At 36.9% G+C, this 17,060-nt stretch overlaps 1 protein-coding gene across 2 annotated transcripts in view; it reads right to left on the bottom strand.

The window, feature by feature from the left end:
• LOC150100293 (intermembrane lipid transfer protein Vps13-like) overlaps positions 1-17,060 on the bottom strand; it is a 654,685-nt gene that overhangs the window by 116,565 nt on the left and 521,060 nt on the right. The window lies entirely within an intron of this gene.

Here is a 17,060-nt window from a genome sequence, read left to right as displayed (position 1 = left end):
ATATTTAATGGCTTAACATGTTCATTGCCAATCACGCGATGCGAGTTCTCACCAAATGGCCGATCATGCGTTATCGCATGGACGTCGCTAACTAAATAAAAAAATTTTTTAAATTTGGCCACTACACGAAATTCCAATTTTCAGCTTGGCAATGAAAGTGTTAAATTAAAAACTCCAGCTTTTCATTCAGTTGACACAACAGCTAGAAACATGTAAAAAAAAGTTATCATCGATTCCAAAGCAGACTTTGTAAGAATGAAATGCAATAAACTCATCTCCAGCTCAACTGGCAGTCAAGCCGTTTGGTCCCTTGCTAAGGCTGTTGAGCTTAATTTCTGTTCTACCATGCTGCATGCTGATGGCACTATGGTAACCTCACCCAAGGAAAAGGCAGACCTCTTGGCTTCAGTTTTTTCCTCCAACTCCTGCCTGAACAACCAAGATAAATCATTACCCATACTTCCACAAACTGCCTACTGCATACCTCCTCCAAACTTTTGCCAAAAGGACATCAGAAAAAACCTCATTAATCTTGATACTAATAAGGCTACTGTCATGCTCAAGATGTGCTCCAGAATTGCCACCCATCCTGTATCATCTATATAAACTTTCATATTCTACTGGCATTCACCCAACAACATGGAAGCAAGCCACATTTCAGCCTGTACCCAAAAAGGGAGACAAAATTCAGCTGTCTATCATCCCATTACTCTCACCTCAATACTTACAAAAGTGATGAAGAAGGTTGTCAACAACCAGCTTCTTCATTAGCTGGAGACTCATCAGTTAATTAACGATCACCAATATGGTGATCGTTAATTAACTGTTAAGAATAGTGGAATTAATAGTGGAAATAAAGATACAATATCATCTGTATATTTTAATTCCATCATTCTCATTCTATAACTGTCCTCCTAGCTAATCTCACCTACCTTTGGACTCTAGCCATGGAAAGATTTGGAGAAGCTCATGTTATTTCTAAGTCATTTGATTGTATCTGGCACTTAAGCTTCCTGAATAAACTGCCATTTTATGGCCTCCCTTTTACACTCTGTGATTGGATTGTCAGCTTCCTCACTGGTTGTTCATTTTGTGTCATAGTGGATGGCTTCTTGTCATTAAATTTACCCATCAATGCTGAAGTACCTCAGGGTTCTATGCTCTCACCCAAGGCTTTTCCTCCTTTATATTTGCCAATGACAGTACTCTTCATCATTCGATAAAGCCTGCAGTACCCTAATAGATGCCTCAAGATCTTCCATAACCAGTGACCTGAACAATGACCTCCTCAGCATCCTGAAATGGGGTGAAGATAACTTTGTAAATTTTAATGCCAAAAAGACTCAAGCCAACCTTATTACCCACAAGAAAATCCTTCCTCATCTCCCTCTCATTTTTGATAATGTTCCAGTTTCCTGTCAAAGTCAACTTTCTCTTCTTGGGTTGACTGTCACATCCAATTTATCCTGGCACAAACATATTACTCACATAGCCTCCTTAGCCTCTAAAAGCTTGTTGTTCTTTTCCATTCTAAATATTACTTCTCTTCTTCTCAACTGCTGACACTATAAGTCTCAGATCTATCCAACTTTGGAGTACTGTTTCCACAATTGGAGTGGAGTACTTGAGACCCCTCTCTAAGAATTCTTGATGATAGTCAGAAGAGGGCAATATGCTTAATAGGAGATTCTTCTCTTATAGACTCGCTTCAGTCACTTTATCATAGCCGCTCTGTTTCAGTGCTGTACCTTTTTTTATAGGTAATTTCATGAGCATTGCTTCTCTGAATTGGCTGCTACCATTCCTCCACTATCTTCTAACCACAGAAGAACTAAAGCAACCACTGGCCAACATCCACATACTGTCCAGCTTCAAACACACTGAACTAACTTCTCATTGGCTTCCTTCTTTCCATCCACCTCTATTCTTTGGAAAAATCTTCCCCATACTGTTTTCCCACTGAATACATTCTTTAAGAAACTTATCAACAGGCTACATTTTTCTCCTTAATCACTTGGTACCATTCTGTTATAGGTCATGGTATCCAGAAAATTCACCAAAAACAATTGAAAATAAAGGCAAAAGACAATTCATTAAACAACAGTTAATCAAAAAGCAATTCATTGAAAGGCAATTAATCACAAACACAATTTATCGAAAGGCAGTTTGTCAAAAACCAACAATTCATCAAAAAACCACAATTTGCCGAAACTACAAATCATCGAATGAACAGTTCACTGAAAAATGAATTATAAGACGTGAAGTCTATTTATCAAAAAGAATTGCAGTTTTTATTGGATTAATTTGTGATGCAGTTGAAGCACAACATGATATCCCCTTTATATAGATGAGATCTTACTAAATAATAAGTCTAGGATGTTATTTACAGGCAAAAATGATCAAGGAAAAGAATGAGTAATGATAGTATTCAGCATCAAAAATGGTGATAATAAACTTCTTGATCTTGATTGGAAGGCAATTTCTAGTAGTTAAGTGGTGGTGGTGGTGGTGGTGGTGGGGGGGGTGAACAATGAAACTTATTTGTGCCTATGGTCCCACAGAAGAAGTGGAGGAATTTTTTTTTGTCATTAAAACAAGCAGCTTACATAAAGAAAATAGAAAAAGTGGTCTTTGTTGGAGATCTGAACAACAGAGTAGGAAATGAATTGCACTAAACTATTCAACTTAATGATTCTTCTGGTGGTACTGTATGGAGAAGAGAACTGAATCACTGACAAACAAAAGGACATTAAAAGTTTCAAAGAGTGCTTAAAAAAGAATCAACAGTACAAAGTGGATTGAAAAAAGACAAATGATAAAGTAAGAGAAGAGTTGGATTACACTGATACCATCCTAAATAGGCTACATAAAAGACAGCTACAGTGGTTTGGACATGTAGGTAGGTGTGTCAAGAAAGAATACCTTATGTCTTTCTTTACAGAAGGGTTGGGGTGACCAAGGCAGAGAAAGACTGAGAAGATGGCATTAAACCTTGAAAATTTGTACAGGCTTGACCTCATTCCAACAGATGGCATGGCTGGCAAAGGGCAGAATCCATGGAATGTTCAACCCATCCTGAATGGATGAGAATGAAGATGTTGTGGATTTACAAGAGAATTTGAAGAGACTGAGTGAGTGGGCATAGTAGTGGGCATAGGAGTTACCAGTTCAATATTGCAAAGCGTAATGTTTTAAAATTTGGCAAACAAAGATGTGATGTATGTTTACACTTGGTGGAGATATACTGCTGGAGGTGGAGGAAATAAGAGTTCTGGGTGTGATGATGGATAGCGATCCAAAATTTAGAGTACACAGTGCTAGAATTGTGAGGACAACACAATGAATTCTGACAATGATGCAAAAAAAAAAAAAAAGAAAAAAAAAAGACAAATGGTAAAGTAAGGGAAGAGTTGAACTACACTGATAGCATCCTAAATAGACTACATAAAAGACAGCTACAGTGGTTTAGACATGTAGGTAGGTGTGCCAAAAAAGAATACCTTATGTCTGAAGCGGTATTGGAAAGGGTGCACAGACAATTGACTAAGGTGGTATCTGGTACCACCTTAGTCAATTGTCTAATTAGTCAATTGGTAGGTTGAGAAGATGCAATTTATAGAGTCTAGTGGATAGGATGAGGAGGCAGAGGGGTGTATCTGAGATTAACAGTGAAGAGGTTTATCATAGAATGGTGGAAGATAACAATAGGTCATCCCTGAAAGCCAAATAAGGAGGATGTGAGCAAAAGAGTAAGAAGCTAGTTTATTTTTACATGGAGAGTGGTGAATGATTGGAATGAAGCGCTTGAGTGTGTGGTATCTGCAAAGAATGTGAATGTATTTAAGGCATGACATAATGTGCTGTGTGTGTGTGTGTGTGTGTGTGTGTGTGTGTGTGTGTGTGTGTGTGTGTGTGTGTGTGACGGGGCTTTCCACAATAAGTTATCTCCATGTAGGAAAGTTCCTACATGGAACTTTCTCAGAGATAACCGTGTTATCTCTGAGTAGAAAAATAATAATCTTTTACCAAATTCTCTACCTTATTATCCTAACTATATTCAGGTTTGAAATTGTACCAAGCATATTATCAATTTTGATAATTATCATGCTATTCTAAGCTCTAACAGCATCCAATGCTCCCATTGATTATTTTTGTATAAAACATTAGAAAATCTAGTCCAATCTGGATACCAAAAGGTTTCCTGGTCCTGATGGCAATTTTCCAAATGTTCTGAAGATTTGAATGCCACAGATGAATTCAGTTTTTCCCTAATTGTTTTATTTCCTGTTCCACTGGTAAGAGCAACAGATCATCAAATTACCGTATTTTTCCATGTATAAGACGATACTTTTTTCCTAAAATTTTTTGACTAAAAATTGGGGGTCATCTTATACACAGGGTGTAACCAGTTGAGAGACCTGCAGTTGCCGTGGCAAAACTGCCGGTACCTTATCTCCACGAACAGCCAGTACCTTGTCTTCCACCAATCATTAGTCTTTGTTAACTCTGTCGACTGAAATCATTAACGGCTGATTCTGAATAAACCAATCAGAACTTTGAAAGCATTCATAAGTCTGCAACTCGTTGGCGGGATAAGCTAATGCAACAATATTTTGGGCACTAGCCCATAAAAATATCTGAAAATAAAAAATGATGAAGAAAATGATATTCCCGGAACTAAGAGTGATGCATAATTTCTTAGTATGCATCTTAAAAATATTACCTAATTACTAAATATACTTTGAATATTTACAAAAATATCAAATGTGTTCTGTTTAATATTTAAAATATTGATTTCTTAATTTTGGGTTTGAAAAAGTAGAGTTTGTCTTATACATGGGAGCGTCTTATACACGAAAAAATATGGTACTTTCTTATTCCCACTTCAATTCTCTCTAAAGATATGGATAAATACATTAACAGCAAAGTTTTATACTACCTAGAAACATCTTAAAAATAATAACAACTGATTACGCTTATGGATTCTGCCAGTATAGATCAACAGGGAGATCTCAGCTTCTCTCACCCATCTTTGGACAAGTGCTAAGTTAAACTTTTGGGATAACTCAAGTGGTTTGCTCTTATAAAGATCTGTGAGGCATTTTATTGGATTTGGTATAAAGATCAACTAAACAAACTTCCATCTAATGGTCTGTTATCTGCTGGATTACTAGTTTTCTCTTGATTATATGTAATGGATGCTCAATGCTCTGTCTCATGACAGAGCATTGAGCTCCATTCTTTAACCTGCTCTTGCTTTAGGAATACATCAACAATCCTCTTTAGACGACTACATATCCAATCCAGAGTTCTGATAACAGTTAATAATTCCAAGTTGTCTGCTACATTAATGGAAGTGGACTGCAGAAATTTAGGCTAGTGATTTTAGGAGAGAGAGAGAGAGGGAGAAGTTCAAAAATCATACTTCCAAAATAACATAGCAAAAATACATCACCAGATTTCTTGGTTATGAAGAACATCGAATTGAAGTTCAGAGGATATATTGCCAAAGTAGCCAAAATAATTCACCAGATTACTTGGTTACTGAAGGACAGGTAGTTAAAGTTCAGAGGGCAAACTGTCGAACTAGCTAAAAAGGCTTCCTGGTTGCTGAAGACATACAAAAATAAGAGGGCTATTAATCCCCCCCCCCACCCATAAGCTTTGATATGGCCAGATCCAGACTAGAGTGTACAGATTTGGTCACCTGGGTTCACTAGGAGAATGATGAAGTGGCGGAGGATCCAGAAACAAGTGAATAAGATGGTGATAGATCTATGGTATGTTCCCTAAAGGTTTGGAAGGTAAAAAAAAGTTTAGTTAATGGATTGAAAAGATATGGGAAACATCTACTTTACTAAAAAATATAAAAAACATCTAATTTACTAAAGATTTTATAGAGTAGATTCCCAAGAAATTTTTCAACAGATGTCAAGAAGAAAGAAAACAAGGGATTTTCTCCTATAACTGTGAGGGCAGTTAAAAGCATGAGAACTGGGTTTTTTGCTCAGACAACTGTGAATGAAAGGAATAGGTTACCAGAGTCAATCTCCAGTACTTTTTGAATGAAGGAGTTCAAGGAGATAAAAACCAGACAAAGATAACGGTGATAATGTTCCTTTGATAAGTCATAAGAAAGATGACAACTTCCAGGCTGGTTTGAAGGTGGTATACAAATTATATCTGCAAAGGGTCCTTGCTATTTGTTCAGAAAATTAGGGTATGCTGATTCCTTTAACATCAGATTGTAATCTGGAAGAGGGTTGGAAAAGATCTCGCATCTACCCATTGGGCAGATGCCAGTAGAATATGTAATTAAGTAATAGAGTAAGTTTTATTTTATTTAATTTTTCTAATAGAAGAGCCTCAGAAGAACAAATTGTGTGTGCTTGATGTACAAGGCTTTTGATAATACCTATACCATTATGTAGCATGCCAGGTAGAGAAAAATCATTCTTTCCTAGTGTAGATATGCTATGGAGTACAGTCTCATTGTTGTGTCCCATTTTACGATTTTTATTCCATATAACAATTCCCGCTTATCTATGTTTTACTATTTTCTACGCACGAGATATCACCAAAACTTATACTAATATCTAAGTCATTTCTCCCCTTAGTACCCCTAATATTTGTATTTATACTGTGCCTTTTGGGATATTTAGTTTGAGATATTATATACAAAAACAAGGAGAAAGAACTCAAATATGTCTGAAAGTGAAACAATGTTGCAGTCGTGACACTTTATCTCGTTTCTTAACATTAATTTCACGCGTGATTAGGTTCGTATTTTTCAAGTGGTGCATTGGACAGCAATTTCAGACAACTCATTTATCAATGAACAAAGGTTTATTAAATTCCTTAACATGGTACAATTCAATTTTTGTGATTACTCAATTTAATGCTAAACTAAATACTTACAAACTATCATTAGCTTATTACAAGTAATTAGGCTATGATCCAATAATGAGTATTACGATCATGCCGCCATAACAATTCAACACATAAATTCACTTGACATGGACAAATAAGATTAATTCACACTATTTAACTATTCAAACTTAAGTAGATTAACTAAACCTTTTTCTGCACTAACACACAACTATGACATTTTAACTTTCCAATACATTACAATAGACATGCAAAATCCTCAGGACACTTAATTATTCACATAACATTAGCACTAGCCAGCTTACTTTTAATATATTCTGTCAGATACTAAAGTCCTAGTATAAATTCTCCTTGGTCACTTCAACAGTTTCGTATTAGAATGATACTTATCACAGACAAATTTTTAGTTAACATTAGATATATTTTACAGTACCTTTCTTTCTTGGGTTTTTCATATGGACCTTTACCTTCTTCTGATTGAACTATCTTGATATGACCTCACCGATAATCTGCTTCTCTTACGTTCTTCTTGGAATTGAACTAGGCTTATGCTGGCTTAACTTTTCGTAACCCAAACACACTTTGAATCATCTATATATTGGCTGTGCAACTCGCCACGTGGACATCGATTTCTCTACTTCTTTCCCATTCTCGTAGTTGTCACTGAAGTCGAAACACAAAGAATATGTTTCCCTTTTTTTTTTCGACTATATGGCATTCTTCGCTTCTCACATAGGAAATACGGAACCGAAATTCCGCTCACTTTCGTTTCCGTGTTGTGACGTGGAGATATAACCCCTATCTCGCCACTCAGGAAAACACCGTGAAATTCCTACGAAAGAGCACGCAAAGGACTCCCTTGGAACAGAATCAAAACCAAAAAAGCCTCGTGGGGGGGGGGGTTTCCAAACCTTTAATGCCTGTTCTCCTAACGGCACTTTTTCTAATTTCTTTTCTCCACCCCCTACTTGTTTTTACTTCACCGACCAATTAGGGTGGCGTTTTTCTGCCAAACGTCCTTTGATCGGCAAGCCCGTGACGATGTCTCAATCCAGGAATCGGCCCTGAGCAATAGTCTGTTGTTTTCCTTTGCCAGCCTCTAATTTAATCCCCTTTCCAAAAATTTTCTATGAACTTACTTAATAACTTAATCTCTAGCCTCTCATATACTATCTCTTGTGACTAATCCTTTTCTGTCTTATTTATTTAACTCTTCTTATTTAAATCATATCACAATATTAATATATTCTTTCTTTTGTTAGTTAGTTTAACAAAACCTTTATATTTTATATATTTTATTGGATGCAAGAATCTTTCTTTTTCTTTTAATTAATTCAACTATTATCTTTTATGCAGGGATCTAATTTATTTTATTATTCTTCATGTTACACCACGATAGCTGAGAATTCTATATTCTCAAGATATCAGGGTGTAACATCATGTTATCTGTTTGTTGCTTGGGATATTAATATGGCTAGGATAATAAGATTTGGCATAAATTGTATGCTGGTGAAGCATACCAGTGGTGCACTCAGGATTTGATCTTGGAGGAGGCCGAGTTTAGTAGACGATTTGAGAATACACAATACGCATCGTATACAACCTATGACTGAGCATCTGCAATGATCGCTAATTCATAAGTAGTATAGAAATAGAAGACATGACACAACATAAATAAAAAAAAAAAAGAATTTTAATTAGGAAAAGATTTTTGGAAATTTTTCTAGTGTTTTTTTTCCTTTTTCTTTGGGGATGCCAGGGTCCCTTGCTCCCCCCCCCTCTGGGTGCGCCACTGATATATACTATGCAAAAAATCTAGTTATAGAGTTTATTCAAAGCATTTTAGAAAATTCTTGCTAAGAACTCTTCAATTTGAAATGCATTGGTCCACTTGATACTTTAGTGTTGATAAAGAAAAAATAGTAAGAGGTCATATTAATTTTACAATTTTTTTTGGTAAATAAAACAAATAAAAGAAAGGAATAAGATTATTTCAAAAACAAGTCAGCATCATAACAATGGCATGTATAGTCCACAGCTAAACCTTGTCATTCAACAGCTTATAAAAAAAACATACTGACTGTTGCAGCAATTGTCAGTTTTCTCATACTGCATTTAACATTATGCTAAAATTACAAAATTGTAGCCTTGCTCTGCATATTTATGTATATATGCATAAATATGCAGATAGGTGCAAAAATCAAGTTATTCCAATAATAAATCCTATTTCAAAAATTTGATTGTTTATTATTATTATAATAATTATATTCGGACCTTCATGGAGTCAAAGACTCATTTGTGGGATGTCCCTCAGTCATAACACAGCTCATCATACTTACTGTGCCTTAAACACATTCACATTCTCTGCATACACCACACTCTTGAACACTGCATTCCAATCATTCACCACTCTCCATGCAAAAAAACTTTCTTCTCACTCCTTTCCTTACAACCTCCTTATATAGATTCCAGGAATGACCTGCTATTCTGATCCCATCTCCCATTATTCTATGAAAAACTTCTTCAACATCAAACTTATAAGAACCTTTGACAAACTTATAATACATCTCTATCATATCATCCCTCCTATTCCTATCAACTAGACTCTATAAACTGCATCTTCTCAATTTTCTTCCTATTCAACATTCCAGTAATCTGTTGATTACTGGAATGTTGAATTTCTACATCTGGGTATCTCTATAGAGTTAGAAGAATCATCATGAGAGAACAGTACTGACCACATTATTCACATAATACCTATCATTCTTCCGCTTAAACTCTCACAGCACTCTTCCAAACTACCTAAGGCAAATCTATTCCAGTCATTCTCCACTCTTCAAGCAAAAAATCTGGTCCACATGCCTTTATTAACCAACCAAACAACTTCCAGGGATGACCTCTAGTTTTCTTTCTACTGGTCATGTATTGAAACATTTCTTTTGTATCAGTTTTATAGAATTCCTTTATTAATTTTATAAACTTTAATCACATCCCCTTTTTTCTGCCAGTCAAATAAACTTTGCAACCCACACACCTTCAATCTATTTATATTGAGAATAATCCACAAACTAGATTCTCCCCACCATCTCCTCATATTCAAGAAACCAAGTCTGTGCAGAGCAGTCAAGATTGTTTAATTAATTAATGCTATACCATAGCATTAATTAATTAAACAATTTTTTACTAAATAATTTAAGGAAATTAATCAACTAGGATATACATTAAAATAAATTTTAATATACTTCAATATTTCGGCAACATCATGTTGCCATTTTCAAGAAACTTAAGAACAAGACACGTGCATGCAGGCACAACAAACAGTAAGTGAGGAAGAAGCAGGAAACTATTATTTCTCCTAAAGTGCTGATGGTGCCCCCTAGTGGGCAATGTTGGTATTCTTGGGCGATTGGGTTGAAGGTCTTCTGATGTAGGTTTCCCAAATTTGAGAGTCTCATGCAGCCAAATTTTTTGAGGTTTGGATTGTTTCTTAGGGCTGAAGCTAATTCCGTGAAAAGCCTTTCATATTTGTATTTACTATGGTGTATTATCCTGGCTTTCTTCCACCGTATTTCTTCCACTTGACCAAATCTATGCACAGTAGTCCATATGTGGCCTAATCAGAGCCTTATACAATGGAATCAGAATCCCTTACTTCTACAAGTCCGTGTCCTCAACATAATTGCCAGAATTTGAGGTGTTATTATCCTCACAATTTTGCAATATGTCTTCAAAATTTTAGATTCTTATCCGCTGTACAATATATCCCCATCAAGAGTAAATTCTATATCAAATTTTTGTGTTTCAAATGAATTATTTGCTTTTGTTTAAAATATTTTGAAAATTTTGAATAATTTGCTAGAGATAATTACCTAAAATAAGCATAATATAGGAACTACTTTCACCACAGTGGTATCATCAAATTTAACATTTGGTGATACCACTAAAAGATATGATCATAAATGTCAATAATGCAAATGATATAAGGCATGAAAGTGAGTGTGTTGTAGAATGTATTGCAGGAGTGAGCATTAGTGGATGAAATATGAATGAGAGTATGGACAAAGTGGTTGAAGGGAATGAGAAAACAAGGTGATAGTGAGAAGGGAAACATCATGCTTATGCAGCCTTTTGCAGTACAAATGTGAGCTCAAGTGACTTGCAAAATGATTGTTGTGAAGCACAGGAAGGAGAATGAAAGAAAAAATGAATGAGAAGAGTAGGAAAATGAGCAACTAGGAGTAAAGAGAGAATCTATGATCAGTGCTTGATGAGAACATGATAAAGTATCAAAAGACACACTGTATGAGCTCGAACTGTATGAATGAGAACAAGAACACGTGACATTGTCCAGTGTTGTTCAACATCAATAACGTTTTATATCTGCATTCTGTTATTTGAGTTTATGAATAGCCAGACGGTTATGATCTGTTATACTATTTACCCCCTGAAGATGTAAATCCTACGATTTACGAAACTTGTCGGGAACTATTATTTCAGTATTTTATATAACTAAATAATAATAAAAAAAAAATGTGGTGTAATCACAGAAATATATCTTTTGAGCCAATTAGCCACAGAAGTCTACGCCTGCAATGATACAGTATGTTTCCTGTGTACAGAGATTAAGGATGTCAGTGAAGCTGTTAATATTCAGAGAGAAGAAGTAAAATAATTAATTGTATAATTAGTTTTCGTGGAAAGGCTTAGAAGTTGGTTATGCATTTTTTACTAAATAATTTAAGGAAATTACAACGTCAACTAGGATATACATTAAAATAAATTTTAATATACTTCATTCAATATTTCGGCAACGTCACGTTGCCATTTTCAAGAAACTTAAGAACAAGACACGTGCATGCAGGGACAACAAACAGTAAGTGAGGAAGAAGCAGGAAGCTATTATTTCTCCTAAAGCTCTGATGGTGCCCCCTAGCGGGCAATGTTGGTATTCTTGGGCTATTGGGCTGAAGGTCTTCTGATGTAGGTTTCCCAAATTTAAGGAGGTCTCATGCAGCCAAATTTGTTGAGGTTTGGATTGTTTCTTAGGGATGAAGCTGATTCCATGAAAAGCCTTTCATATTTGTATTTACTGTGGTGTATTATCCTGGCTTTCTTCCACCGTATTCTATGGCAGGTATCCAGCGCATGGCCAGCAAGACCAGAGTGGCTGTATTGGTGAAACCAGATGTAGTCCTTGTGTTCTGAAATTCTGATATTTGCTGTCCTCCCTGTTTGGCTAAAGTAGGACAGCTTACAGCTGCAAGGGACCTGGTATACACCAGGTAGGTCTGGGGGGGGGGAGGTTGGTCTTTAGTAGAGCAGATAAGGGATGCCAAATTTTTATATGGTCTATAACAAGAAGTTAAGTCATGTTTTTTTAAGATTTTTGTAATTTTTTCCGAAGTGCCTCGGATGTAGGGTATGGTGATGGATTTAGAGTAATCTTGTTGTGAGGGAGGGAGTTGTGGTTTACTGGTTTCAATATTTTTTGGATTTTTTTGGGGGGGTGCGGGGGTAGCCGTGGGCTGAGAAAGTGTTGAGAATGTGGTTTAGTTCTGTGGTTAGGGCATTGTCATTTGAACAGATAAGTTTAGCCCTGTTGTGTAGTGTCTTAATGACTCCATATTGTAGCGAGGAGGGGTGGTGGGATTGTTGGTGAATGTATCTGCCTGTATGGGTGGGTTTTCTATAGACTGAGAAAACCAAGGTTCCATCAGGCTGACAGGTGACTAGTGTGTGTCTAAGAAAGGAAGGCAGTTGTTTTTTTCTTCTTCCAGGGTGAATTTGATTCTGGGGTGTTGGTTGTTAGTGTGTTAGGAAGGAGAGGAGTGCATCGGAGCCATGTGGCCAAATAGCGAACACATCATCACCATAGCGAAGCCAAATGGTTGGTTTTTGTGGGGCAAAGTTTAAGGCTTTCTCTTCAAAAGTCTCCATATAAAAGTTGGCCAAGGGTGGGGAGAGTGGAGAACCCATGGCTGTCCCCTCTATTTGTTTGTAGAATTTTCCTTGCCAAACAAAATAGCCTGAGTTTATTGTGAACTGAAATAGGGCTGTGATATCGGGAGGAAATTTAGCTTGGATTAGCTCTAAGGATTCTTTGAGTGGGACATTTGTGAATAAGGAGGAGACATCAAAACTGACCATTATGTCAGTGTGTTTGTGTGTAAGGTTTTCTATGCTGGCTTTGAAGTGGGCTGAGTTTTTTATGTGTGAAGGTGTGTTGCTAGTATAGTGTGAGAGAGCTTTGGCCAAATGTTTAGCTGGTTTGTATGTGGGGGAATCAATGCCATCCACTATGGGACGTAATGGCACATTTTCCTTGTGTATTTTTGGGAGTCCATAAATACAGGGGGGGGGGGGGTATGGAGTTCAATGGTTTTAATACAGGCCAAGAAGTGACCTTCTTAAGGAGCCTGTGGAGTTTTCTAATTTGTGAGTTGGTTGGATTGTACTCGATAGGGAGGTAAGTAGTCCGATCTAACAATAGAGCTTTCAGCTTACCTGTGTAATCCTTTTGGTTAAGTAATACTGTGGCATTCCCTTTATCAGCTTTGGTGATTATTATTTTCTTGTTTTTCTTTAATTCTAGTAGAGATTTAATTTCTTTACTGGGCATGTTGGCTTTTGGTGGTTTAGCTTTGGTTAGAACACAAGCCACATCCAGTCGAATGTCGTTGGCAACATGGTTTGGAAGGTGTCGTATCCCGCGTTCAATTTGTATCATAATATCTTCAGCAGGTATTCTTCTGGGTGCAATGACGAAGTTGTGGCCACATGCGAGGGCATCGAGTGCTTCAGGTTTCACACTAAATGACGAAAGGTTGACTACCGTTTCAGTAGGAAGTTGTGGTTTCGAGATCGATTTCTTTTTTAAATTTTCAAATTTTTTGATGTGTCGATCTTGTACTTTTTTAAATTCTTTCTCTGCTGCAGTGTACGAGGTGTCGTATATAATAGACCAAATTTTGTGGCTTAAGGTGCTTGAAAGGTCATCTTCGAGTGCCTGGATAGCTAAGTTAGCATCATTCAGGAAACGGCGAGGCGTGGCTATTTGTTCCCTGAGCAAGGCTTGGCTGGCATGGTTAAGAGAAACGGTGCTTGAATTTGACACAGTTAGGAATTACCTGGTTATCCCGGCAGTGCTTCAGGAAGGTGAGACGATTCAGTTGTCTTGATAGCTTTAACTTCATTTTACCGTAATGGTGTGCTTTACGTGCGATATCATCTCCGTGGATTATTGTAATTCTCGTGGAAAGGCTTAGACACTGGTTATACATTTTATACATTACTTAACCAAAAGGGTTACACAGGTAAGCTGAAAGCTCTATTGTTAGATCGGGCTACTTACCTCCCTATTGAGTACAATCCCACCAACTCACAAATTAAAAAACTCCACAAGCTCCTTAAGAAGGTCACTTCTTGGCCTGTGGAAATCACTAACAAATTAAAACCATTTAACTCCATACCCCCCCCCCCCCCCCCGTATTTATGGACTCCCAAAAATACATAAGGAAAATGTGCCATTACGTCCCATAGTGGATGGCATTGATTCCCCCACATACAAACCAGCTAAACATTTGGCCAAAGCTCTCTCACACTATACTAGCAACACACCTTCACACATAAAAAACTCAGCCCACTTCAAAGCCAGCATAGAAAACCTTACACACAAACACACTGACATAATGGTCAGTTTTGATGTCTCCTCCTTATTCACAAATGTCCCACTCAAAGAATCCTTAGAGCTAATCCAAGCTAAATTTCCTCCCGATATCACAGCCCTATTTCAGTTCACAATAAACTCAGGCTATTTTGTTTGGCAAGGAAAATTCTACAAACAAATAGAGGGGACAGCCATGGGTTCTCCACTCTCCCCACCCTTGGCCAACTTTTATATGGAGACTTTTGAAGAGAAAGCCTTAAACTTTGCCCCACAAAAACCAACCATTTGGCTTCGCTATGGTGATGATGTGTTCGCTATTTGGCCACATGGCTCCGATGCACTCCTCTCCTTCCTAACACACTAACAACCAACACCCCAGAATCAAATTCACCCTGGAAGAAGAAAAAAACAACTGCCTTCCTTTCTTAGACACACACTAGTCACCTGTCAGCCTGATGGAACCTTGGTTTTCTCAGTCTATAGAAAACCCACCCATACAGGCAGATACATTCACCAACAATCCCACCACCCCTCCTCGCTACAATATGGAGTCATTAAGACACTACACAACAGGGCTAAACTTATCTGTTCAAATGACAATGCCCTAACCACAGAACTAAACCACATTCTCAACACTTTCTCAGCCCACGGCTACCCCCGCACCCCCCCAAAAAAATCCAAAAAATATTGAAACCAGTAAACCACAACTCCCTCCCTCACAACAAGATTACTCTAAATCCATCACCATACCCTATATCCGAGGCACTTCGGAAAAAATTACAAAAATCTTAAAAAAACATGACTTAACTTCTTGTTATAGACCATATAAAAATTTGGCATCCCTTATCTGCTCTACTAAAGACCAACCTCCCCCCCCCCCAGACCTACCTGGTGTATACCAGGTCCCTTGCAGTTGTAAGCTGTCCTACTTTAGCCAAACAGGGAGGACAGCAAATATCAGAATTTCAGAACACAGGGACTATATCTGGTTTCACCAATACAGCCACTCTGGTCTTGCTGGCCATGCGCTGGATACCTGCCATAGAATACGGTGGAAGAAAGCCAGGATAATACACCACAGTAAATACAAATATGAAAGGCTTTTCATGGAATCAGCTTCATCCCTAAGAAACAATCCAAACCTCAACAAATTTGGCTGCATGAGACCTCCTTAAATTTGGGAAACCTACATCAGAAGACCTTCAGCCCAATAGCCCAAGAATACCAACATTGCCCGCTAGGGGGCACCATCAGAACTTTAGGAGAAATAATAGCTTCCTGCTTCTTCCTCACTTACTGTTTATTGTCCCTGCATGCATGTGTCTTGTTCTTAAGTTTCTTGAAAATGGCAATGTGACGTTGCCGAAATATTGAATGAAGTATATTAAAATTTATTTTAATGTATATCCTAGTTGACGTTGTAATTTCCTTAAATTATTTAGTAAAAAATGCATAACCAACATCTAAGCCTTTCCACGAAAACTAATTATACAATTAATTATTTTACTTCTTCTCTCTGAATATTAACAGCTTCACTGACATCCTTAATCTCTGTACACAGGAAACATACTGTATCATTGCAGGCGTAGACTTCTGTGGCTAACTGGCTCAAAAGATATATTTCTGTGATTACATCACATTTTTTTTTATTATTATTTAGTTATATAAAATACTGAAATAATAGTTCCCGACAAGTTTCATAAATCGTAGGATTTACATCTTCAGGGGTTAAATAGTATAACTTAAAGTTTAAACAAGAGAACTAATAAATACAAATCATAACCGTCTGGCTATTCATAAACTCAAATAACAGAATGCAGATATAAAACGTTATTGACATTGAACAACACTGGACAATGTCACATGTTCTTGTTCTCATTCATACAGTTCGAGCTCATACAGTGTGTCTTTTGATACTTTATCATGTTCTCATCAAGCACTGATCATAGATTCTCTCTTTACTCCTAGTTGCTCATTTTCCTACTCTTCTCATTCATTTTTTCTTTCATTCTCCTTCCTGTGCTTCACAACAATCATTTTGCAAGTCACTTGAGCTCACATTTGTCCTGCAAAAGGCTGCATAAGCATGATGTTTCCCTTCTCACTATCACCCTGTTTTCTCATTCCCTTCAACCACTTTGTCCATACTCTCATTCATATTTCATCCACTAATGCTCACTCCTGCAACACATTCTACATTCTACTACATTCTACAACATACTCACTTTCATGCCTTATATCATTTGCATTACTGACATTTATGATCATATCTTTTAGTGGTATCACCAAATGTTACATTTGATGATACCACTGTGGTGAAAGTAGTTCCTATATTATGCTTATTTTAGGTAATTATCTCTAGCAAATTATCCAAAATTTTCAAAATATTTTAAACAAAAGCAAATAATTCATTTGAAACACAAAAATGGGATATAGAATTTACTCTTGATGGGGATATATTGTACAGCGGATAAGAATCTAAAATTTAGAAGACATATTGCAAAAT

Source organism: Typopeltis vanoorti, chromosome 13, assembly GCF_054136105.1.
Source record: "Typopeltis vanoorti isolate ZY-2024b chromosome 13, IOZ_Tvanoo_1.0, whole genome shotgun sequence".
NCBI lineage: Eukaryota > Metazoa > Arthropoda > Arachnida > Uropygi > Thelyphonidae > Typopeltis > Typopeltis vanoorti.
The sequence above is the reverse complement of the archived record's forward strand: the minus strand, read 5'-3'. Positions and strand labels throughout refer to the sequence as shown.